Source organism: Schistocerca gregaria, unplaced genomic scaffold (genome assembly GCF_023897955.1).
Source record: "Schistocerca gregaria isolate iqSchGreg1 unplaced genomic scaffold, iqSchGreg1.2 ptg000420l, whole genome shotgun sequence".
Lineage (NCBI taxonomy): Eukaryota > Metazoa > Arthropoda > Insecta > Orthoptera > Acrididae > Schistocerca > Schistocerca gregaria.
Window position 1 is genome coordinate 718,764 of NW_026061851.1, and position 27,721 is coordinate 746,484.

General features: G+C 46.4%; 4 non-coding genes across 4 annotated transcripts; all 4 read right to left on the bottom strand.

Moving 5' to 3' along the window:
* Positions 1-12,543: 12,543 nt before the first annotated feature.
* Positions 12,544-12,615, bottom strand: Trnai-aau (transfer RNA isoleucine (anticodon AAU)). The gene has a single exon. It is a non-coding gene; the product is annotated as a tRNA-Ile (tRNA).
* Positions 12,616-14,074: 1,459 nt separating this feature from the next.
* Positions 14,075-14,146, bottom strand: Trnai-aau (transfer RNA isoleucine (anticodon AAU)). Its single transcript has one exon. It is a non-coding gene; the product is annotated as a tRNA-Ile (tRNA).
* A 3,091-nt stretch (positions 14,147-17,237) lies between these two features.
* Positions 17,238-17,309, bottom strand: Trnai-aau (transfer RNA isoleucine (anticodon AAU)). Its single transcript has one exon. It is a non-coding gene; the product is annotated as a tRNA-Ile (tRNA).
* Positions 17,310-23,321: 6,012 nt separating this feature from the next.
* Positions 23,322-23,393, bottom strand: Trnai-aau (transfer RNA isoleucine (anticodon AAU)). The gene has a single exon. It is a non-coding gene; the product is annotated as a tRNA-Ile (tRNA).
* Between the last annotated feature and the right edge of the window lie 4,328 nt (positions 23,394-27,721).

Consider the following 27,721-nt stretch of genomic DNA (forward strand, 5'->3'; position numbering starts at 1 on the left):
TTGTGCATTCGGAATCGAAGGCAGGCCGTCCCTCGCCGCATTTGCTACGATGGCCATTTGCTACTTCTGCAGAAGCGGCGGCGGCGACGACGACGACGACGACGACGACGACGACGACGACGACGACGACGACGACCGCGAGAGACTCTGAGATATGTGAGAAATACATCTATAAAATGTAATTCAGACTGCCTCGTCCCACCTTATGCTGTACCGCTTTGGCAAATGCTTTATCTGCGCCATTCGCCTTAATCACATCTGAGAGTAAATCTTAAAAAAAACGCCTGTCGCTAATTGTTCGTCATCACAGGTACTGTTTACTATACGGCCACTACGCGCAACTGATTTCCAAAATTCATCTTTCTCCTGTGAGGATGGAACTTACAACCCCTGGTTTATTAGACCAGTGCTCTACCACTGAGCTAAAGAGGCGCGGCCTAGCGGTACTCTTGGGTACTTCGTCCTTACGGTCGTCTGCACCATCAGACTTTAGCTGACAACACTTCATATTACCGGCTAATATTTGCAGCTATGGCGACAAATTACTGCTTGGCTACACATCTGACACGTAACCGATGTGCTCTCCAAACCACAACACTTGCTTTTCAGAACATGTCTTTCACACATGTCTACAAAATCACCTTCACCTTCAAATACAGTTTCCTTGCGACTGACAGAGACGTAGGCAAAGTTTAAAGTTGCTATTTCCATTAAATCTCGTTAATCAGAAAAACGGTAATTTACACCTGCAGCGGAACAAAATTCCGTTCCGCCCAGCGTCTGGCTCGAACCCACGACCCTGGGATTAAGAGTCTGACGCTCTACCGACTGAGATAGCCGGCTACCTCGGTGAATACTTGCCGGGTAGCACGTCACACAGTACTCGTTTGGGTTGGGTGGTCCTATACAGAATCTCTCCATGCTGCCTAATGTTTTCCTAACGTCACACTCGTCACGTACTTCACTTTTATGTCATAATCATTTCTGAGAGGCAAAGAAATTGCATGACAACAAGCAGAGCTAGTGGCGTCAAAATTAACACACATACTTTATGTGACTCAAAAGCCGAACGAGTTACTTTCCGACGTTGTTTTAGATGTGCAAGTGTCAGTCAAAACTCGCGGTGTCGGCTCTCTGCCGACCATTTCGTTAGTTAACACCGGTCTTGCTGTGTGTGTTTCAAGCTCAAGAGCATCTCCAAGCAAAAAATGGTCAACAGCAACATTCAGACGGTTTCGTACTGCTCAATTGCTACATTAAAACGGTATGTTTCTTTTTCAGAACTGGAAAAACACAAGCGTGACAGCATTCGAACCTGTAATCTTCAGAGCCGAAGTCCGACGCCTTATCCATTAGACCACACGGTCACTGACGATCAACATTTACATGTATACGACTCATCTCGAAACGCTCACACCCCCTGAGGATTTGTGTTTTCGTTCTACACAGCCGCTGCCCCTTGCTCTTTCCCACCCATTCGTTACATTCAACCTCTGACGAGACCGACCAAATATAGACTGAGAAACAAGACCACACAATTTGTGCATTCGGAATCGAAGGCAGGCCGTCCCTCGCCGCATTTGCTACGATGGCCATTTGCTACTTCTGCAGAAGCGGCGGCGACGACGACGACGACGACGACGACGACGACGACGACGACGACGAAGATCGCGAGAGACTCTGAGATATGTGAGAAATACATCTATAAAATGTAATTCAGACTGCCTCGTCCCACCTTATGCTGTACCGCTTTGGCAAATGCTTTATCTGCGCCATTCGCCTTAATCACATCTGAGAGTAAATCTTAAAAAAAACGCCTGTCGCTAATTGTTCGTCATCACAGGTACTGTTTACTATACGGCCACGACGCGCAACTGATTTCCAAAATTCATCTTTCTCCTGTGAGGCTGGAACTTACAACCCCTGGTTTATTAGACCAGTGCTCTACCACTGAGCTAAAGACGCGCGGCCTAGCGGTACTCTTGGGTACTTCCTCCTTACGGTCGTCTGCACCATCAGACTTTAGCTGACAACACTTCATATTACCGGCTAATATTTGCAGCTATGGCGACAAATTACTGCTTGGCTACACATCTGACATGTAACCGATGTGCTCTCCAAACCACAACACTTGCTTTTCAGAACATGTCTTTCACACATGTCTACAAAATCACCTTCACCTTCAAATACAGTTTCCTTGCGACTGACAGAGACGTAGGCAAAGTTTAAAGTTGCTATTTCCATTAAATCTCGTTAATCAGAAAAACGGTAATTTACACCTGCAGCGGAACAAAATTCCGTTCCGCCCAGCGTCTGGCTCGAACCCACGACCCTGGGATTAAGAGTCTGACGCTCTACCGACTGAGATAGCCGGCTACCTCGGTGAATACTTGCCGGGTAGCACGTCACACAGTACTCGTTTGGGTTGGGTGGTCCCATACAGAATCTCTCCATGCTGCCTAATGTTTTCCTAACGTCACACTCGTCACGTACTTCACTTTTATGTCATAATCATTTCTGAGAGGCAAAGAAATTGCATGACAACAAGCAGAGCTAGTGGCGTCAAAATTAACACACATACTTTATGTGACTCAAAAGCCGAACGAGTTACTTTCCGACGTTGTTTTAGATGTGCAAGTGTCAGTCAAAACTCGCGGTGTCGGCACTCTGCCGACCATTTCGTTAGTTAACACCGGTCTTGCTGTGTGTGTTTCAAGCTCAAGAGCATCTCCAAGCAAAAAATGGTCAACAGCAACATTCAGACGGTTTCGTACTGCTCAATTGCTACATTAAAACGGTATGTTTCTTTTTCAGAACTGGAAAAACACAAGCGTGACAGCATTCGAACCTGTAATCTTCAGATACGAAGTCCGACGCCTTATCCATTAGACCACACGGTCACTGACGATCAACATTTACATGTATACGACTCATCTCGAAACGCTCACACCCCTGAGGATTTGTGTTTTCGTTCTACACAGCCGCTGCCCCTTGCTCTCTCCCACCCATTCGTTACATTCAACCTCTGACGAGACCGACCAAATATAGACTGAGAAACAAGACCACACAATTTGTGCATTCGGAATCGAAGGCAGGCCGTCCCTCGCCGCATTTGCTACGATGGCCATTTGCTACTTCTGCAGAAGCGGCGGCGGCGACGACGACGACGACGACGACGAAGATCGCGAGAGACTCTGAGATATGTGAGAAATACATCTATAAAATGTAATTCAGACTGCCTCGTCCCACCTTATACTGTACCGCTTTGGCAAATGCTTTATCTGCGCCATTCGCCTTAATCACATCTGAGAGTAAATCTTAAAAAAACGCCTGTCGCTAATTGTTCGTCATCACAGGTACTGTTTGCTATACGGCCACGACGCGCAACTGATTTCCAAAATTCATCTTTCTCCTGTGAGGATGGAACTTACAACCCCTGGTTTATTAGACCAGTGCTCTACCACTGAGCTAAAGAGGCGCGGCCTAGCGGTACTCTTGGGTACTTCGTCCTTACGGTCGTCTGCACCATCAGACTTTAGCTGACAACACTTCATATTACCGGCTAATATTTGCAGCTATGGCGACAAATTACTGCTTGGCTACACATCTGACACGTAACCGACTTGCTCTCCAAACCACAACACTTGCTTTTCAGAACATGTCTTTCACACATGTCTACAAAATCACCTTCACCTTCAAATACAGTTTCCTTGCGACTGACAGAGACGTAGGCAAAGTTTAAAGTTGCTATTTCCATTAAATCTCGTTAATCAGAAAAACGGTAATTTACACCTGCAGCGGAACAAAATTTCGTTCCGCCCAGCGTCTGGCTCGAACCCACGACCCTGGGATTAAGAGTCTGACGCTCTACCGACTGAGATAGCCGGCTACCTCGGTGAATACTTGCCGGGTAGCACGTCACACAGTACTCGTTTGGGTTGGGTGGTCCCATACAGAATCTCTCCATGCTGCCTAATGTTTTCCTAACGTCACACTCGTCACGTACTTCACTTTTATGTCATAATCATTTCTGAGAGGCAAAGAAATTGCATGACAACAAGCAGAGCTAGTGGCGTCAAAATTAACACACATACTTTATGTGACTCAAAAGCCGAACGAGTTACTTTCCGACGTTGTTTTAGATGTGCAAGTGTCAGTCAAAACTCGCGGTGTCGGCACTCTGCCGACCATTTCGTTAGTTAACACCGGTCTTGCTGTGTGTGTTTCAAGCTCAAGAGCATCTCCAAGCAAAAAATGGTCAACAGCAACATTCAGACGGTTTCGTACTGCTCAATTGCTACATTAAAACGGTATGTTTCTTTTTCAGAACTGGAAAAACACAAGCGTGAGAGCATTCGAACCTGTAATCTTCAGAGCCGAAGTCCGACGCCTTATCCATTAGGCCACACGGTCACTGACGACCAACATTTACATGTATACGACTCATCTCGAAACGCTCACACCCCTGAGGATTTGTGTTTTCGTTCTACACAGCCGCTGCCCCTTGCTCTTTCCCACCCATTCGTTACATTCAACCTCTGACGAGACCGACCAAATATAGACTGAGAAACAAGACCACACAATTTGTGCATTCGGAATCGAAGGCAGGCCGTCCCTCGCCGCATTTGCTACGATGGCCATTTGCTACTTCTGCAGAAGCGGCGGCGGCGACGACGACGACGACGACGACGACGACGACCGCGAGAGACTCTGAGATATGTGAGAAATACATCTATAAAATGTAATTCAGACTGCCTCGTCCCACCTTATGCTGTACCGCTTTGGCAAATGCTTTATCTGCGCCATTCGCCTTAATCACATCTGAGAGTAAATCTTAAAAAAAACGCCTGTCGCTAATTGTTCGTCATCACAGGTACTGTTTACTATACGGCCACTACGCGCAACTGATTTCCAAAATTCATCTTTCTCCTGTGAGGATGGAACTTACGACCCCTGGTTTATTAGACCAGTGCTCTACCACTGAGCTAAAGAGGCGCGGCCTAGCGGTACTCTTGGGTACTTCGTCCTTACGGTCGTCTGCACCATCAGACTTTAGCTGACAACACTTCATATTACCGGCTAATATTTGCAGCTATGGCGACAAATTACTGCTTGGCTACACATCTGACACGTAACCGATGTGCTCTCCAAACCACAACACTTGCTTTTCAGAACATGTCTTTCACACATGTCTACAAAATCACCTTCACCTTCAAATACAGTTTCCTTGCGACTGACAGAGACGTAGGCAAAGTTTAAAGTTGCTATTTCCATTAAATCTCGTTAATCAGAAAAACGGTAATTTACACCTGCAGCGGAACAAAATTCCGTTCCGCCCAGCGTCTGGCTCGAACCCACGACCCTGGGATTAAGAGTCTGACGCTCTACCGACTGAGATAGCCGGCTACCTCAGTGAATACTTGCCGGGTAGCACGTCACACAGTACTCGTTTGGGTTGGGTGGTCCCATACAGAATCTCTCCATGCTGCCTAATGTTTTCCTAACGTCACACTCGTCATGTACTTCACTTTTATGTCATAATCATTTCTGAGAGGCAAAGAAATTGCATGACAACAAGCAGAGCTAGTGGCGTCAAAATTAACACACATACTTTATGTGACTCAAAAGCCGAACGAGTTACTTTCCGACGTTGTTTTAGATGTGCAAGTGTCAGTCAAAACTCGCGGTGTCAGCACTCTGCCGACCATTTCGTTAGTTAACACCGGTCTTGCTGTGTGTGTTTCAAGCTCAAGAGCATCTCCAAGCAAAAAATGGTCAACAGCAACATTCAGACGGTTTCGTACTGCTCAATTGCTACATTAAAACGGTATGTTTCTTTTTCAGAACTGGAAAAACACAAGCGTGACAGCATTCGAACCTGTAATCTTCAGAGCCGAAGTCCGACGCCTTATCCATTAGGCCACACGGTCACTGACGACCAACATTTACATGTATACGACTCATCTCGAAACGCTCACACCCCTGAGGATTTGTGTTTTCGTTCTACACAGCCGCTGCCCCTTGCTCTTTCCCACCCATTCGTTACATTCAACCTCTGACGAGACCGACCAAATATAGACTGAGAAACAAGACCACACAATTTGTGCATTCGGAATCGAAGGCAGGCCGTCCCTCGCCGCATTTGCTACGATGGCCATTTGCTACTTCTGCAGAAGCGGCGGCGACGACGACGACGACGACGACGACGACGACGACCGCGAGAGACTCTGAGATATGTGAGAAATACATCTATAAAATGTAATTCAGACTGCCTCGTCCCACCTTATGCTGTACCGCTTTGGCAAATGCTTTATCTGCGCCATTCGCCTTAATCACATCTGAGAGTAAATCTTAAAAAAAACGCCTGTCGCTAATTGTTCGTCATCACAGGTACTGTTTACTATACGGCCACTACGCGCAACTGATTTCCAAAATTCATCTTTCTCCTGTGAGGATGGAACTTACAATCCCTGGTTTATTATACCAGTGCTCTACCACTGAGCTAAAGAGGCGCGGCCTAGCGGTACTCTTGGGTACTTCGTCCTTACGGTCGTCTGCACCATCAGACTTTAGCTGACAACACTTCATATTACCGGCTAATATTTGCAGCTATGGCGACAAATTACTGCTTGGCTACACATCTGACACGTAACCGATGTGCTCTCCAAACCACAACACTTGCTTTTCAGAACATGTCTTTCACACATGTCTACAAAATCACCTTCACCTTCAAATACAGTTTCCTTGCGACTGACAGAGACGTAGGCAAAGTTTAAAGTTGCTATTTCCATTAAATCTCGTTAATCAGAAAAACGGTAATTTACACCTGCAGCGGAACAAAATTCCGTTCCGCCCAGCGTCTGGCTCGAACCCACGACCCTGGGATTAAGAGTCTGACGCTCTACCGACTGAGATAGCCGGCTACCTCGGTGAATACTTGCCGGGTAGCACGTCACACAGTACTCGTTTGGGTTGGGTGGTCCCATACAGAATCTCTCCATGCTGCCTAATGTTTTCCTAACGTCACACTCGTCACGTACTTCACTTTTATGTCATAATCATTTCTGAGAGGCAAAGAAATTGCATGACAACAAGCAGAGCTAGTGGCGTCAAAATTAACACACATACTTTATGTGACTCAAAAGCCGAACGAGTTACTTTCCGACGTTGTTTTAGATGTGCAAGTGTCAGTCAAAACTCGCGGTGTCGGCACTCTGCCGACCATTTCGTTAGTTAACACCGGTCTTGCTGTGTGTGTTTCAAGCTCAAGAGCATCTCCAAGCAAAAAATGGTCAACAGCAACATTCAGACGGTTTCGTACTGCTCAATTGCTACATTAAAACGGTATGTTTCTTTTTCAGAACTGGAAAAACACAAGCGTGACAGCATTCGAACCTGTAATCTTCAGAGCCGAAGTCCGACGCCTTATCCATTAGGCCACACGGTCACTGACGACCAACATTTACATGTATACGACTCATCTCGAAACGCTCACACCCCTGAGGATTTGTGTTTTCGTTCTACACAGCCGCTGCCCCTTGCTCTTTCCCACCCATTCGTTACATTCAACCTCTGACGAGACCGACCAAATATAGACTGAGAAACAAGACCACACAATTTGTGCATTCGGAATCGAAGGCAGGCCGTCCCTCGCCGCATTTGCTACGATGGCCATTTGCTACTTCTGCAGAAGCGGCGGCGGCGACAACGACGACGACGACGACGACGACGACGACCGCGAGAGACTCTGAGATATGTGAGAAATACATCTATAAAATGTAATTCAGACTGCCTCGTCCCACCTTATGCTGTACCGCTTTGGCAAATGCTTTATCTGCGCCATTCGCCTTAATCACATCTGAGAGTAAATCTTAAAAAAAACGCCTGTCGCTAATTGTTCGTCATCACAGGTACTGTTTACTATACGGCCACTACGCGCAACTGATTTCCAAAATTCATCTTTCTCCTGTGAGGATGGAACTTACAACCCCTGGTTTATTAGACCAGTGCTCTACCACTGAGCTAAAGAGGCGCGGCCTAGCGGTACTCTTGGGTACTTCGTCCTTACGGTCGTCTGCACCATCAGACTTTAGCTGACAACACTTCATATTACCGGCTAATATTTGCAGCTATGGCGACAAATTACTGCTTGGCTACACATCTGACACGTAACCGATGTGCTCTCCAAACCACAACACTTGCTTTTCAGAACATGTCTTTCACACATGTCTACAAAATCACCTTCACCTTCAAATACAGTTTCCTTGCGACTGACAGAGACGTAGGCAAAGTTTAAAGTTGCTATTTCCATTAAATCTCGTTAATCAGAAAAACGGTAATTTACACCTGCAGCGGAACAAAATTCCGTTCCGCCCAGCGTCTGGCTCGAACCCACGACCCTGGGATTAAGAGTCTGACGCTCTACCGACTGAGATAGCCGGCTACCTCGGTGAATACTTGCCGGGTAGCACGTCACACAGTACTCGTTTGGGTTGGGTGGTCCTATACAGAATCTCTCCATGCTGCCTAATGTTTTCCTAACGTCACACTCGTCACGTACTTCACTTTTATGTCATAATCATTTCTGAGAGGCAAAGAAATTGCATGACAACAAGCAGAGCTAGTGGCGTCAAAATTAACACACATACTTTATGTGACTCAAAAGCCGAACGAGTTACTTTCCGACGTTGTTTTAGATGTGCAAGTGTCAGTCAAAACTCGCGGTGTCGGCTCTCTGCCGACCATTTCGTTAGTTAACACCGGTCTTGCTGTGTGTGTTTCAAGCTCAGGAGCATCTCCAAGCAAAAAATGGTCAACAGCAACATTCAGACGGTTTCGTACTGCTCAATTGCTACATTAAAACGGTATGTTTCTTTTTCAGAACTGGAAAAACACAAGCGTGACAGCATTCGAACCTGTAATCTTCAGAGCCGAAGTCCGACGCCTTATCCATTAGACCACACGGTCACTGACGATCAACATTTACATGTATACGACTCATCTCGAAACGCTCACACCCCTGAGGATTTGTGTTTTCGTTCTACACAGCCGCTGCCCCTTGCTCTTTCCCACCCATTCGTTACATTCAACCTCTGACGAGACCGACCAAATATAGACTGAGAAACAAGACCACACAATTTGTGCATTCGGAATCGAAGGCAGGCCGTCCCTCGCCGCATTTGCTACGATGGCCATTTGCTACTTCTGCAGAAGCGGCGGCGGCGACGACGACGACGACGACGACGACGACAACGAAGATCGCGAGAGACTCTGAGATATGTGAGAAATACATCTATAAAATGTAATTCAGACTGCCTCGTCCCACCTTATGCTGTACCGCTTTGGCAAATGCTTTATCTGCGCCATTCGCCTTAATCACATCTGAGAGTAAATCTTAAAAAAAACGCCTGTCGCTAATTGTTCGTCATCACAGGTACTGTTTACTATACGGCCACTACGCGCAACTGATTTCCAAAATTCATCTTTCTCCTGTGAGGATGGAACTTACAACCCCTGGTTTATTAGACCAGTGCTCTACCACTGAGCTAAAGAGGCGCGGCCTAGCGGTACTCTTGGGTACTTCGTCCTTACGGTCGTCTGCACCATCAGACTTTAGCTGACAACACTTCATATTACCGGCTAATATTTGCAGCTATGGCGACAAATTACTGCTTGGCTACACATCTGACACGTAACCGATGTGCTCTCCAAACCACAACACTTGCTTTTCAGAACATGTCTTTCACACATGTCTACAAAATCACCTTCACCTTCAAATACAGTTTCCTTGCGACTGACAGAGACGTAGGCAAAGTTTAAAGTTGCTATTTCCATTAAATCTCGTTAATCAGAAAAACGGTAATTTACACCTGCAGCGGAACAAAATTCCGTTCCGCCCAGCGTCTGGCTCGAACCCACGACCCTGGGATTAAGAGTCTGACGCTCTACCGACTGAGATAGCCGGCTACCTCGGTGAATACTTGCCGGGTAGCACGTCACACAGTACTCGTTTGGGTTGGGTGGTCCCATACAGAATCTCTCCATGCTGCCTAATGTTTTCCTAACGTCACACTCGTCACGTACTTCACTTTTATGTCATAATCATTTCTGAGAGGCAAAGAAATTGCATGACAACAAGCAGAGCTAGTGGCGTCAAAATTAACACACATACTTTATGTGACTCAAAAGCCGAACGAGTTACTTTCCGACGTTGTTTTAGATGTGCAAGTGTCAGTCAAAACTCGCGGTGTCGGCTCTCTGCCGACCATTTCGTTAGTTAACACCGGTCTTGCTGTGTGTGTTTCAAGCTCAAGAGCATCTCCAAGCAAAAAATGGTCAACAGCAACATTCAGACGGTTTCGTACTGCTCAATTGCTACATTAAAACGGTATGTTTCTTTTTCAGAACTGGAAAAACACAAGCGTGACAGCATTCGAACCTGTAATCTTCAGCGCCGAAGTCGGACGCCTTATCCATTAGACCACACGGTCACTGACGATCAACATTTACATGTATACGACTCATCTCGAAACGCTCACACCCCTGAGGATTTGTGTTTTCGTTCTACACAGCCGCTGCCCCTTGCTCTTTCCCACCCATTCGTTACATTCAACCTCTGACGAGACCGACCAAATATAGACTGAGAAACAAGACCACACAATTTGTGAATTCGGAGTCGAAGGCAGGCCGTCCCTCGCCGCATTTGCTACGATGGCCATTTGCTACTTCTGCAGAAGCGGCGGCGACGACGACGACGACGACGACGACGACGACGACGACGACGAAGATCGCGAGAGACTCTGAGATATGTGAGAAATACATCTATAAAATGTAATTCAGACTGCCTCGTCCCACCTTATGCTGTACCGCTTTGGCAAATGCTTTATCTGCGCCATTCGCCTTAATCACATCTGAGAGTAAATCTTAAAAAAAACGCCTGTCGCTAATTGTTCGTCATCACAGGTACTGTTTACTATACGGCCACGACGCGCAACTGATTTCCAAAATTCATCTTTCTCCTGTGAGGATGGAACTTACAACCCCTGGTTTATTAGACCAGTGCTCTACCACTGAGCTAAAGAGGCGCGGCCTAGCGGTACTCTTGGGTACTTCGCCCTTACGGTCGTCTGCACCATCAGACTTTAGCTGACAACACTTCATATTACCGGCTAATATTTGCAGCTATGGCGACAAATTACTGCTTGGCTACACATCTGACACGTAACCGATGTGCTCTCCAAACCACAACACTTGCTTTTCAGAACATGTCTTTCACACATGTCTACAAAATCACCTTCACCTTCAAATACAGTTTCCTTGCGACTGACAGAGACGTAGGCAAAGTTTAAAGTTGCTATTTCCATTAAATCTCGTTAATCAGAAAAACGGTAATTTACACCTGCAGCGGAACAAAATTCCGTTCCGCCCAGCGTCTGGCTCGAACCCACGACCCTTGGATTAAGAGTCTGACGCTCTACCGACTGAGATAGCCGGCTACCTCGGTGAATACTTGCCGGGTAGCACGTCACACAGTACTCGTTTGGGTTGGGTGGTCCCATACAGAATCTCTCCATGCTGCCTAATGTTTTCCTAACGTCACACTCGTCACGTACTTCACTTTTATGTCATAATCATTTCTGAGAGGCAAAGAAATTGCATGACAACAAGCAGAGCTAGTGGCGTCAAAATTAACACACATACTTTATGTGACTCAAAAGCCGAACGAGTTACTTTCCGACGTTGTTTTAGATGTGCAAGTGTCAGTCAAAACTCGCGGTGTCGGCACTCTGCCGACCATTTCGTTAGTTAACACCGGTCTTGCTGTGTGTGTTTCAAGCTCAAGAGCATCTCCAAGCAAAAAATGGTCAACAGCAACATTCAGACGGTTTCGTACTGCTCAATTGCTACATTAAAACGGTATGTTTCTTTTTCAGAACTGGAAAAACACAAGCGTGAGAGCATTCGAACCCGTAATCTTCAGAGCCGAAGTCCGACGCCTTATCCATTAGGCCACACGGTCACTGACGACCAACATTTACATGTATACGACTCATCTCGAAACGCTCACACGCCTGAGGATTTGTGTTTTCGTTCTACACAGCCGCTGCCCCTTGCTCTTTCCCACCCATTCGTTACATTCAACCTCTGACGAGACCGACCAAATATAGACTGAGAAACAAGACCACACAATTTGTGCATTCGGAATCGAAGGCAGGCCGTCCCTCGCCGCATTTGCTACGATGGCCATTTGCTACTTCTGCAGAAGCGGCGGCGGCGACGACGACGACGACGACGACGACGACGACGACGACAACGAAGATCGCGAGAGACTCTGAGATATGTGAGAAATACATCTATAAAATGTAATTCAGACTGCCTCGTCCCACCTTATGCTGTACCGCTTTGGCAAATGCTTTATCTGCGCCATTCGAATTAATCACATCTGAGAGTAAATCTTAAAAAAACGCCTGTCGCTAATTGTTCGTCATCACAGGTACTGTTTGCTATACGGCCACGACGCGCAACTGATTTCCAAAATTCATCTTTCTCCTGTGAGGATGGAACTCACAACCCCTGGTTTATTAGACCAGTGCTCTACCACTGAGCTAAAGAGGCGCGGCCTAGTGGTACTCTTGGGTACTTCGTCCTTACGGTCGTCTGCACCATCAGACTTTAGCTGACAACACTTCATATTACCGGCTAATATTTGCAGCTATGGCGACAAATTACTGCTTGGCTACACATCTGACACGTAACCGATGTGCTCTCCAAACCACAACACTTGCTTTTCAGAACATGTCTTTCACACATGTCTACAAAATCACCTTCACCTTCAAATACAGTTTCCTTGCGACTGACAGAGACGTAGGCAAAGTTTAAAGTTGCTATTTCCATTAAATCTCGTTAATCAGAAAAACGGTAATTTACACCTGCAGCGGAACAAAATTCCGTTCCGCCCAGCGTCTGGCTCGAACCCACGACCCTGGGATTAAGAGTCTGACGCTCTACCGACTGAGATAGCCGGCTACCTCGGTGAATACTTGCCGGGTAGCACGTCACACAGTACTCGTTTGGGTTGGGTGGTCCCATACAGAATCTCTCCATGCTGCCTAATGTTTTCCTAACGTCACACTCGTCACGTACTTCACTTTTATGTCATAATCATTTCTGAGAGGCAAAGAAATTGCATGACAACAAGCAGAGCTAGTGGCGTCAAAATTAACACACATACTTTATGTGACTCAAAAGCCGAACGAGTTACTTTCCGACGTTGTTTTAGATGTGCAAGTGTCAGTCAAAACTCGCGGTGTCGGCACTCTGCCGACCATTTCGTTAGTTAACACCGGTCTTGCTGTGTGTGTTTCAAGCTCAAGAGCATCTCCAAGCAAAAAATGGTCAACAGCAACATTCAGACGGTTTCGTACTGCTCAATTGCTACATTAAAACGGTATGTTTCTTTTTCAGAACTGGAAAAACACAAGCGTGAGAGCATTCGAACCTGTAATCTTCAGAGCCGAAGTCCGACGCCTTATCCATTAGGCCACACGGTCACTGACGACCAACATTTACATGTATACGACTCATCTCGAAACGCTCACACCCCTGAGGATTTGTGTTTTCGTTCTACACAGCCGCTGCCCCTTGCTCTTTCCCACCCATTCGTTACATTCAACCTCTGACGAGACCGACCAAATATAGACTGAGAAACAAGACCACACAATTTGTGCATTCGGAATCGAAGGCAGGCCGTCCCTCGCCGCATTTGCTACGATGGCCATTTGCTACTTCTGCAGAAGCGGCGGCGGCGACGACGACGACGACGACGACGACGACGACGACGACAACGAAGATCGCGAGAGACTCTGAGATATGTGAGAAATACATCTATAAAATGTAATTCAGACTGCCTCGTCCCACCTTATGCTGTACCGCTTTGGCAAATGCTTTATCTGCGCCATTCGCCTTAATCACATCTGAGAGTAAATCTTAAAAAAACGCCTGTCGCTAATTGTTCGTCATCACAGGTACTGTTTGCTATACGGCCACGACGCGCAACTGATTTCCAAAATTCATCTTTCTCCTGTGAGGATGGAACTCACAACCCCTGGTTTATTAGACCAGTGCTCTACCACTGAGCTAAAGAGGCGCGGCCTAGTGGTACTCTTGGGTACTTCGTCCTTACGGTCGTCTGCACCATCAGACTTTAGCTGACAACACTTCATATTACCGGCTAATATTTGCAGCTATGGCGACAAATTACTGCTTGGCTACACATCTGACACGTAACCGATGTGCTCTCCAAACCACAACACTTGCTTTTCAGAACATGTCTTTCACACATGTCTACAAAATCACCTTCATCTACATCTACATCTACATCTACATCCGTACTCCGCAAGCCACCTGACGGTGTGTGGCGGAGGGTACCCTGAGTACCTCTATCGGTTCTCCCTTCTATTCCAGTCTCGTATTGTACGTGGAAAGAAGGACTGTCGGTATGCTTCTGTGTGGGCTCTAATCTCTCTGATTTTATCCTCATGGTCTCTTCGCGAGATATACGTAGGAGGGAGCAATATACTGCTTGACTCTTCGGTGAAGGTATGTTCTCGAAACTTCAACAAAAGCCCGTACCGAGCTACTGAGCGTCTCTCCTGCAGAGTCTTCCACTGGAGTTTATCTATCATCTCCGTAACGCTTTCGCAATTACTAAATGATCCTGTAACGAAGCGCGCTGCTCTCCGTTGGATCTTCTCTATCTCTTCTATCAACCCTACCTGGTGCGGATCCCACACTGCTGAGCAGTATTCAAGCATTGGGCGAACAAGCGTACTGTAACCTACTTCCTTTGTTGTCGGATTGCATTTCCTTAGGATTCTTCCAATGAATCTCAGTCTGGCATCTGCTTTACCGACGATCAACTTTATATGATCATTCCATTTTAAATCACTCCTAATGCGTACTCCCAGATAATTTATGGAATTAACTGCTTCCAGTTGCTGACCTGCTATTTTGTAGCTAAAAGATAAGGGACCTATCTTTCTATGTATTCGCATCACATTACACTTCGCTACATTGAGATTCAATTGCCATTCCGTGCACCATGCGTCAATTCGCTGCAGATCCTCCTGCATTTCAGTACAATTTTCCATTGTTGCAACCTCTCGATACACCACAGCATCATCTGCAAAAAGCCTCAGTGAACTTCCGATGTCATCCACCAGGTCATTTATGTATATTGTGAATAGCAACGGTCCTATGACACTCCCCTGCGGCACACCTGAAATCACTCTTACTTCGGAAGACTTCTCTCCATTGAGAATGACGTGCTGCGTTCTGTTATCTAGGAACTCCTCAATCCAATCACACAATTGATCTGATAGTCCGTATGCTCTTACTTTGTTCATTAAACGACTATGGGGAACTGTGTCAAACGCCTTGCGGAAGTCAAGAAACACGGCATCTACCTGTGAACCCGTGTCTAAGGCCCTCTGAGTCTCGTGGACGAATAGCGCGAGCTGGGTTTCACACGATCGTCTTTTTCGAAACCCATGCTGATTCCTACAGAGTAGATTTCTAGTCTCCAGAAAAGACATTTTACTCGAACATAATACGTGTTCCAAAATTCTACAACTGATCGACGTTAGAGATATAGGTCTATAGTTCTGCACATCTGTTCGACGTCCCTTCTTGAGAACGGGGATGACCTGTGCCCTTTTCCAATCCTTTGGAACGCTTCGCTCTTCTAGAGACCTACGGTACACCGCTGCAAGAAGGGGGGCAAGTTCCTTCGCGTACTCTGTGTAAAATCGAACTGGTATCCCATCAGGACCAGCGGCCTTTCCTCTTTTGAGCGATTTTAATTGTTTCTCTATCCCTCTGTCGTCTACTTCGATATCTACCATTTTGTCAACTGTGCGACAATCTAGAGAAGGAAGCACAGTGCAGTCTTCCTCTGTGAAACAGCTTTGGAAGAAGACATTTAGTAATCTTCACCTTCAAATACAGTTTCCTTGCGACTGACAGAGACGTAGGCAAAGTTTAAAGTTGCTATTTCCATTAAATCTCGTTAATCAGAAAAACGGTAATTTACACCTGCAGCGGAACAAAATTCCGTTCCGCCCAGCGTCTGGCTCGAACCCACGACCCTGGGATTAAGAGTCTGACGCTCTACCGACTGAGATAGCCGGCTACCTCGGTGAATACTTGCCGGGTAGCACGTCACACAGTACTCGTTTGGGTTGGGTGGTCCCATACAGAATCTCTCCATGCTGCCTAATGTTTTCCTAACGTCACACACGTCACGTACTTCACTTTTATGTCATAATCATTTCTGAGAGGCAAAGAAATTGCATGACAACAAGCAGAGCTAGTGGCGTCAAAATTAACACACATACTTTATGTGACTCAAAAGCCGAACGAGTTACTTTCCGACGTTGTTTTAGATGTGCAAGTGTCAGTCAAAACTCGCGGTGTCGGCACTCTGCCGACCATTTCGTTAGTTAACACCGGTCTTGCTGTGTGTGTTTCAAGCTCAAGAGCATCTCCAAGCAAAAAATGGTCAACAGCAACATTCAGACGGTTTCGTACTGCTCAATTGCTACATTAAAACGGTATGTTTCTTTTTCAGAACTGGAAAAACACAAGCGTGAGAGCATTCGAACCTGTAATCTTCAGAGCCGAAGTCCGACGCCTTATCCATTAGGCCACACGGTCACTGACGACCAACATTTACATGTATACGACTCATCTCGAAACGCTCACACCCCTGAGGATTTGTGTTTTCGTTCTACACAGCCGCTGCCCCTTGCTCTTTCCCACCCATTCGTTACATTCAACCTCTGACGAGACCGACCAAATATAGACTGAGAAACAAGACCACACAATTTGTGCATTCGGAATCGAAGGCAGGCCGTCCCTCGCCGCATTTGCTACGATGGCCATTTGCTACTTCTGCAGAAGCGGCGGCGGCGGCGACGACGACGACGACGACGACGACGACGACGACAACGAAGATCGCGAGAGACTCTGAGATATGTGAGAAATACATCTATAAAATGTAATTCAGACTGCCTCGTCCCACCTTATGCTGTACCGCTTTGGCAAATGCTTTATCTGCGCCATTCGCCTTAATCACATCTGAGAGTAAATCTTAAAAAAACGCCTGTCGCTAATTGTTCGTCATCACAGGTACTGTTTGCTATACGGCCACGACGCGCAACTGATTTCCAAAATTCATCTTTCTCCTGTGAGGATGGAACTCACAACCCCTGGTTTATTAGACCAGTGCTCTACCACTGAGCTAAAGAGGCGCGGCCTAGCGGTACTCTTGGGTACTTCGTCCTTACGGTCGTCTGCACCATCAGACTTTAGCTGACAACACTTCATATTACCGGCTAATATTTGCAGCTATGGCGACAAATTACTGCTTGGCTACACATCTGACACGTAACCGATGTGCTCTCCAAACCACAACACTTGCTTTTCAGAACATGTCTTTCACACATGTCTACAAAATCACCTTCACCTTCAAATACAGTTTCCTTGCGACTGACAGAGACGTAGGCAAAGTTTAAAGTTGCTATTTCCATTAAATCTCGTTAATCAGAAAAACGGTAATTTACACCTGCAGCGGAACAAAATTCCGTTCCGCCCAGCGTCTGGCTCGAACCCACGACCCTGGGATTAAGAGTCTGACGCTCTACCGACTGAGATAGCCGGCTACCTCGGTGAATACTTGCCGGGTAGCACGTCACACAGTACTCGTTTGGGTTGGGTGGTCCCATACAGAATCTCTCCATGCTGCCTAATGTTTTCCTAACGTCACACTCGTCACGTACTTCACTTTTATGTCATAATCATTTCTGAGAGGCAAAGAAATTGCATGACAACAAGCAGAGCTAGTGGCGTCAAAATTAACACACATACTTTATGTGACTCAAAAGCCGAACGAGTTACTTTCCGACGTTGTTTTAGATGTGCAAGTGTCAGTCAAAACTCGCGGTGTCGGCACTCTGCCGACCATTTCGTTAGTTAACACCGGTCTTGCTGTGTGTGTTTCAAGCTCAAGAGCATCTCCAAGCAAAAAATGGTCAACAGCAACATTCAGACGGTTTCGTACTGCTCAATTGCTACATTAAAACGGTATGTTTCTTTTTCAGAACTGGAAAAACACAAGCGTGACAGCATTCGAACCTGTAATCTTCAGAGCCGAAGTCCGACGCCTTATCCATTAGGCCACACGGTCACTGACGACCAACATTTACATGTATACGACTCATCTCGAAACGCTCACACCCCTGAGGATTTGTGTTTTCGTTCTACACAGCCGCTGCCCCTTGCTCTTTCCCACCCATTCGTTACATTCAACCTCTGACGAGACCGACCAAATATAGACTGAGAAACAAGACCACACAATTTGTGCATTCGGAATCGAAGGCAGGCCGTCCCTCGCCGCATTTGCTACGATGGCCATTTGCTACTTCTGCAGAAGCGGCGGCGACGACGACGACGACGACGACGACGACGACGACGACCGCGAGAGACTCTGAGATATGTGAGAAATACATCTATAAAATGTAATTCAGACTGCCTCGTCCCACCTTATGCTGTACCGCTTTGGCAAATGCTTTATCTGCGCCATTCGCCTTAATCACATCTGAGAGTAAATCTTAAAAAAAACGCCTGTCGCTAATTGTTCGTCATCACAGGTACTGTTTACTATACGGCCACTACGCGCAACTGATTTCCAAAATTCATCTTTCTCCTGTGAGGATGGAACTTACAACCCCTGGTTTATTAGACCAGTGCTCTACCACTGAGCTAAAGAGGCGCGGCCTAGCGGTACTCTTGGGTACTTCGTCCTTACGGTCGTCTGCACCATCAGACTTTAGCTGACAACACTTCATATTACCGGCTAATATTTGCAGCTATGGCGACAAATTACTGCTTGGCTACACATCTGACACGTAACCGATGTGCTCTCCAAACCACAACACTTGCTTTTCAGAACATGTCTTTCACACATGTCTACAAAATCACCTTCACCTTCAAATACAGTTTCCTTGCGACTGACAGAGACGTAGGCAAAGTTTAAAGTTGCTATTTCCATTAAATCTCGTTAATCAGAAAAACGGTAATTTACACCTGCAGCGGAACAAAATTCCGTTCCGCCCAGCGTCTGGCTCGAACCCACGACCCTGGGATTAAGAGTCTGACGCTCTACCGACTGAGATAGCCGGCTACCTCGGTGAATACTTGCCGGGTAGCACATCACACAGTACTCGTTTGGGTTGGGTGGTCCCATACAGAATCTCTCCATGCTGCCTAATGTTTTCCTAACGTCACACTCGTCATGTACTTCACTTTTATGTCATAATCATTTCTGAGAGGCAAAGAAATTGCATGACAACAAGCAGAGCTAGTGGCGTCAAAATTAACACACATACTTTATGTGACTCAAAAGCCGAACGAGTTACTTTCCGACGTTGTTTTAGATGTGCAAGTGTCAGTCAAAACTCGCGGTGTCGGCACTCTGCCGACCATTTCGTTAGTTAACACCGGTCTTGCTGTGTGTGTTTCAAGCTCAAGAGCATCTCCAAGCAAAAAATGGTCAACAGCAACATTCAGACGGTTTCGTACTGCTCAATTGCTACATTAAAACGGTATGTTTCTTTTTCAGAACTGGAAAAACACAAGCGTGACAGCATTCGAACCTGTAATCTTCAGAGCCGAAGTCCGACGCCTTATCCATTAGGCCACACGGTCACTGACGACCAACACTTACATGTATACGACTCATCTCGAAACGCTCACACCCCTGAGGATTTGTGTTTTCGTTCTACACAGCCGCTGCCCCTTGCTCTTTCCCACCCATTCGTTACATTCAACCTCTGACGAGACCGACCAAATATAGACTGAGAAACAAGACCACACAATTTGTGCATTCGGAATCGAAGGCAGGCCGTCCCTCGCCGCATTTGCTACGATGGCCATTTGCTACTTCTGCAGAAGCGGCGGCGACGACGACGACGACGACGACGACGACGACCGCGAGAGACTCTGAGATATGTGAGAAATACATCTATAAAATGTAATTCAGACTGCCTCGTCCCACCTTATGCTGTACCGCTTTGTCAAATGCTTTATCTGCGCCATTCGCCTTAATCACATCTGAGAGTAAATCTTAAAAAAAACGCCTGTCGCTAATTGTTCGTCATCACAGGTACTGTTTACTATACGGCCACTACGCGCAACTGATTTCCAAAATTCATCTTTCTCCTGTGAGGATGGAACTTACAACCCCTGGTTTATAGACCAGTGCTCTACCACTGAGCTAAAGAGGCGCGGCCTAGCGGTACTCTTGGGTACTTCGTCCTTACGGTCGTCTGCACCATCAGACTTTAGCTGACAACACTTCATATTACCGGCTAATATTTGCAGCTATGGCGACAAATTACTGCTTGGCTACACATCTGACACGTAACCGACTTGCTCTCCAAACCACAACACTTGCTTTTCAGAACATGTCTTTCACACATGTCTACAAAATCACCTTCACCTTCAAATACAGTTTCCTTGCGACTGACAGAGACGTAGGCAAAGTTTAAAGTTGCTATTTCCATTAAATCTCGTTAATCAGAAAAACGGTAATTTACACCTGCAGCGGAACAAAATTCCGTTCCGCCCAGCGTCTGGCTCGAACCCACGACCCTGGGATTAAGAGTCTGACGCTCTACCGACTGAGATAGCCGGCTACCTCGGTGAATACTTGCCGGGTAGCACGTCACACAGTACTCGTTTGGGTTGGGTGGTCCCATACAGAATCTCTCCATGCTGCCTAATGTTTTCCTAACGTCACACTCGTCACGTACTTCACTTTTATGTCATAATCATTTCTGAGAGGCAAAGAAATTGCATGACAACAAGCAGAGCTAGTGGCGTCAAAATTAACACACATACTTTATGTGACTCAAAAGCCGAACGAGTTACTTTCCGACGTTGTTTTAGATGTGCAAGTGTCAGTCAAAACTCGCGGTGTCGGCACTCTGCCGACCATTTCGTTAGTTAACACCGGTCTTGCTGTGTGTGTTTCAAGCTCAAGAGCATCTCCAAGCAAAAAATGGTCAACAGCAACATTCAGACGGTTTCGTACTGCTCAATTGCTACATTAAAACGGTATGTTTCTTTTTCAGAACTGGAAAAACACAAGCGTGACAGCATTCGAACCTGTAATCATCAGATACGAAGTCCGACGCCTTATCCATTAGACCACACGGTCACTGACGATCAACATTTACATGTATACGACTCATCTCGAAACGCTCACACCCCTGAGGATTTGTGTTTTCGTTCTACACAGCCGCTGCCCCTTGCTCTTTCCCACCCATTCGTTACATTCAACCTCTGACGAGACCGACCAAATATAGACTGAGAAACAAGACCACACAATTTGTGCATTCGGAATCTAAGGCAGGCCGTCCCTCGCCGCATTTGCTACGATGGCCATTTGCTACTTCTGCAGAAGCGACGACGACGACGACGACGACGACGACGACGACGACGACGACGACGACCGCGAGAGACTCTGAGATATGTGAGAAATACATCTATAAAATGTAATTCAGACTGCCTCGTCCCACCTTATGCTGTACCGCTTTGGCAAATGCTTTATCTGCGCCATTCGCCTTAATCACATCTGAGAGTAAATCTTAAAAAAAACGCCTGTCGCTAATTGTTCGTCATCACAGGTACTGTTTACTATACGGCCACTATGCGCAACTGATTTCCAAAATTCATCTTTCTCCTGTGAGGATGGAACTTACAACCCCTGGTTTATTAGACCAGTGCTCTACCACTGAGCTAAAGAGGCGCGGCCTAGCGGTACTCTTGGGTACTTCGTCCTTACGGTCGTCTGCACCATCAGACTTTAGCTGACAACACTTCATATTACCGGCTAATATTTGCAGCTATGGCGACAAATTACTGCTTGGCTACACATCTGACACGTAACCGATGTGCTCTCCAAACCACAACACTTGCTTTTCAGAACATGTCTTTCACACATGTCTACAAAATCACCTTCACCTTCAAATACAGTTTCCTTGCGACTGACAGAGACGTAGGCAAAGTTTAAAGTTGCTATTTCCATTAAATCTCGTTAATCAGAAAAACGGTAATTTACACCTGCAGCGGAACAAAATTCCGTTCCGCCCAGCGTCTGGCTCGAACCCACGACCCTGGGATTAAGAGTCTGACGCTCTACCGACTGAGATAGCCGGCTACCTCGGTGAATACTTGCCGGGTAGCACGTCACACAGTACTCGTTTGGGTTGGGTGGTCCCATACAGAATCTCTCCATGCTGCCTAATGTTTTCCTAACGTCACACTCGTCACGTACTTCACTTTTATGTCATAATCATTTCTGAGAGGCAAAGAAATTGCATGACAACAAGCAGAGCTAGTGGCGTCAAAATTAACACACATACTTTATGTGACTCAAAAGCCGAACGAGTTACTTTCCGACGTTGTTTTAGATGTGCAAGTGTCAGTCAAAACTCGCGGTGTCGGCACTCTGCCGACCATTTCGTTAGTTAACACCGGTCTTGCTGTGTGTGTTTCAAGCTCAAGAGCATCTCCAAGCAAAAAATGGTCAACAGCAACATTCAGACGGTTTCGTACTGCTCAATTGCTACATTAAAACGGTATGTTTCTTTTTCAGAACTGGAAAAACACAAGCGTGACAGCATTCGAACCTGTAATCATCAGATACGAAGTCCGACGCCTTATCCATTAGACCACACGGTCACTGACGATCAACATTTACATGTATACGACTCATCTCGAAACGCTCACACCCCTGAGGATTTGTGTTTTCGTTCTACACAGCCGCTGCCCCTTGCTCTTTCCCACCCATTCGTTACATTCAACCTCTGACGAGACCGACCAAATATAGACTGAGAAACAAGACCACACAATTTGTGCATTCGGAATCTAAGGCAGGCCGTCCCTCGCCGCATTTGCTACGATGGCCATTTGCTACTTCTGCAGAAGCGACGACGACGACGACGACGACGACGACGACGACGACGACGACGAAGATCGCGAGAGACTCTGAGATATGTGAGAAATACATCTATAAAATGTAATTCAGACTGCCTCGTCCCACCTTATGCTGTACCGCTTTGGCAAATGCTTTATCTGTGCCATTCGCCTTAATCACATCTGAGAGTAAATCTTAAAAAAACGCCTGTCGCTAATTGTTCGTCATCACAGGTACTGTTTGCTATACGGCCACGACGCGCAACTGATTTCCAAAATTCATCTTTCTCCTGTGAGGATGGAACTCACAACCCCTGGTTTATTAGACCAGTGCTCTACCACTGAGCTAAAGAGGCGCGGCCTAGCGGTACTCTTGGGTACTTCGTCCTTACGGTCGTCTGCACCATCAGACTTTAGCTGACAACACTTCATATTACCGGCTAATATTTGCAGCTATGGCGACAAATTACTGCTTGGCTACACATCTGACACGTAACCGATGTGCTCTCCAAACCACAACACTTGCTTTTCAGAACATGTCTTTCACACATGTCTACAAAATCACCTTCACCTTCAAATACAGTTTCCTTGCGACTGACAGAGACGTAGGCAAAGTTTAAAGTTGCTATTTCCATTAAATCTCGTTAATCAGAAAAACGGTAATTTACACCTGCAGCGGAACAAAATTCCGTTCCGCCCAGCGTCTGGCTCGAACCCACGACCCTGGGATTAAGAGTCTGACGCTCTACCGACTGAGATAGCCGGCTACCTCGGTGAATACTTGCCGGGTAGCACGTCACACAGTACTCGTTTGGGTTGGGTGGTCCCATACAGAATCTCTCCATGCTGCCTAATGTTTTCCTAACGTCACACTCGTCACGTACTTCACTTTTATGTCATAATCATTTCTGAGAGGCAAAGAAATTGCATGACAACAAGCAGAGCTAGTGGCGTCAAAATTAACACACATACTTTATGTGACTCAAAAGCCGAACGAGTTACTTTCCGACGTTGTTTTAGATGTGCAAGTGTCAGTCAAAACTCGCGGTGTCGGCACTCTGCCGACCATTTCGTTAGTTAACACCGGTCTTGCTGTGTGTGTTTCAAGCTCAAGAGCATCTCCAAGCAAAAAATGGTCAACAGCAACATTCAGACGGTTTCGTACTGCTCAATTGCTACATTAAAACGGTATGTTTCTTTTTCAGAACTGGAAAAACACAAGCGTGAGAGCATTCGAACCTGTAATCTTCAGAGCCGAAGTCCGACGCCTTATCCATTAGGCCACACGGTCACTGACGACCAACATTTACATGTATACGACTCATCTCGAAACGCTCACACCCCTGAGGATTTGTGTTTTCGTTCTACACAGCCGCTGCCCCTTGCTCTTTCCCACCCATTCGTTACATTCAACCTCTGACGAGACCGACCAAATATAGACTGAGAAACAAGACCACACAATTTGTGCATTCGGAATCAAAGGCAGGCCGTCCCTCGCCGCATTTGCTACGATGGCCATTTGCTACTTCTGCAGAAGCGGCGGCGGCGACGACGACGACGACGACGACGACGACGACGACCGCGAGAGACTCTGAGATATGTGAGAAATACATCTATAAAATGTAATTCAGACTGCCTCGTCCCACCTTATGCTGTACCGCTTTGGCAAATGCTTTATCTGCGCCATTCGCCTTAATCACATCTGAGAGTAAATCTTAAAAAAAACGCCTGTCGCTAATTGTTCGTCATCACAGGTACTGTTTACTATACGGCCACTACGCGCAACTGATTTCCAAAATTCATCTTTCTCCTGTGAGGATGGAACTTACAACCCCTGGTTTATAGACCAGTGCTCTACCACTGAGCTAAAGAGGCGCGGCCTAGCGGTACTCTTGGGTACTTCGTCCTTACGGTCGTCTGCACCATCAGACTTTAGCTGACAACACTTCATATTACCGGCTAATATTTGCAGCTATGGCGACAAATTACTGCTTGGCTACACATCTGACACGTAACCGACTTGCTCTCCAAACCACAACACTTGCTTTTCAGAACATGTCTTTCACACATGTCTACAAAATCACCTTCACCTTCAAATACAGTTTCCTTGCGACTGACAGAGACGTAGGCAAAGTTTAAAGTTGCTATTTCCATTAAATCTCGTTAATCAGAAAAACGGTAATTTACACCTGCAGCGGAACAAAATTCCGTTCCGCCCAGCGTCTGGCTCGAACCCACGACCCTGGGATTAAGAGTCTGACGCTCTACCGACTGAGATAGCCGGCTACCTCGGTGAATACTTGCCGGGTAGCACGTCACACAGTACTCGTTTGGGTTGGGTGGTCCCATACAGAATCTCTCCATGCTGCCTAATGTTTTCCTAACGTCACACTCGTCACGTACTTCACTTTTATGTCATAATCATTTCTGAGAGGCAAAGAAATTGCATGACAACAAGCAAAGCTAGCGGCGTCAAAATTAACACACATACTTTATGTGACTCAAAAGCCGAACGAGTTACTTTCCGACGTTGTTTTAGATGTGCAAGTGTCAGTCAAAACTCGCGGTGTCGGCACTCTGCCGACCATTTCGTTAGTTAACACCGGTCTTGCTGTGTGTGTTTCAAGCTCAAGAGCATCTCCAAGCAAAAAATGGTCAACAGCAACATTCAGACGGTTTCGTACTGCTCAATTGCTACATTAAAACGGTATGTTTCTTTTTCAGAACTGGAAAAACACAAGCGTGACAGCATTCGAACCTGTAATCTTCAGAGCCGAAGTCCGACGCCTTATCCATTAGGCCACACGGTCACTGACGACCAACATTTACATGTATACGACTCATCTCGAAACGCTCACACCCCTGAGGATTTGTGTTTTCGTTCTACACAGCCGCTGCCCCTTGCTCTTTCCCACCCATTCGTTACATTCAACCTCTGACGAGACCGACCAAATATCGACTGATAAACAAGACCACACAATTTGTGCATTCGGAATCGAAGGCAGGCCGTCCCTCGCCGCATTTGCTACGATGGCCATTTGCTACTTCTGCAGAAGCGGCGGCGACGACGACGACGACGACGACGACGACGACGACGACGACCGCGAGAGACTCTGAGATATGTGAGAAATACATCTATAAAATGTAATTCAGACTGCCTCGTCCCACCTTATGCTGTACCGCTTTGGCAAATGCTTTATCTGCGCCATTCGCCTTAATCACATCTGAGAGTAAATCTTAAAAAAAACGCCTGTCGCTAATTGTTCGTCATCACAGGTACTGTTTACTATACGGCCACGACGCGCAACTGATTTCCAAAATTCATCTTTCTCCTGTGAGGCTGGAACTTACAACCCCTGGTTTATTAGACCAGTGCTCTACCACTGAGCTAAAGACGCGCGGCCTAGCGGTACTCTTGGTTACTTCGTCCTTACGGTCGTCTGCACCATCAGACTTTAGCTGACAACACTTCATATTACCGGCTAATATTTGCAGCTATGGCGACAAATTACTGCTTGGCTACACATCTGACACGTAACCGATGTGCTCTCCAAACCACAACACTTGCTTTTCAGAACATGTCTTTCACACATGTCTACAAAATCACCTTCACCTTCAAATACAGTTTCCTTGCGACTGACAGAGACGCAGGCAAAGTTTAAAGTTGCTATTTCCATTAAATCTCGTTAATCAGAAAAACGGTAATTTACACCTGCAGCGGAACAAAATTCCGTTCCGCCCAGCGTCTGGCTCGAACCCACGACCCTGGGATTAAGAGTCTGACGCTCTACCGACTGAGATAGCCGGCTACCTCGGTGAATACTTGCCGGGTAGCACGTCACACAGTACTCGTTTGGGTTGGGTGGTCCCATACAGAATCTCTCCATGCTGCCTAATGTTTTCCTAACGTCACACTCGTCACGTACTTCACTTTTATGTCATAATCATTTCTGAGAGGCAAAGAAATTGCATGACAACAAGCAGAGCTAGTGGCGTCAAAATTAACACACATACTTTATGTGACTCAAAAGCCGAACGAGTTACTTTCCGACGTTGTTTTAGATGTGCAAGTGTCAGTCAAAACTCGCGGTGTCGGCACTCTGCCGACCATTTCGTTAGTTAACACCGGTCTTGCTGTGTGTGTTTCAAGCTCAAGAGCATCTCCAAGCAAAAAATGGTCAACAGCAACATTCAGACGGTTTCGTACTGCTCAATTGCTACATTAAAACGGTATGTTTCTTTTTCAGAACTGGAAAAACACAAGCGTGACAGCATTCGAACCTGTAATCTTCAGATACGAAGTCCGACGCCTTATCCATTAGACCACACGGTCACTGACGATCAACATTTACATGTATACGACTCATCTCGAAACGCTCACACCCCTGAGGATTTGTGTTTTCGTTCTACACAGCCGCTGCCCCTTGCTCTTTCCCACCCATTCGTTACATTCAACCTCTGACGAGACCGACCAAATATAGACTGAGAAACAAGACCACACAATTTGTGCATTCGGAATCGAAGGCAGGCCGTCCCTCGCCGCATTTGCTACGATGGCCATTTGCTACTTCTGCAGAAGCGGCGGCGGCGACGACGACGACGACGACGAAGATCGCGAGAGACTCTGAGATATGTGAGAAATACATCTATAAAATGTAATTCAGACTGCCTCGTCCCACCTTAT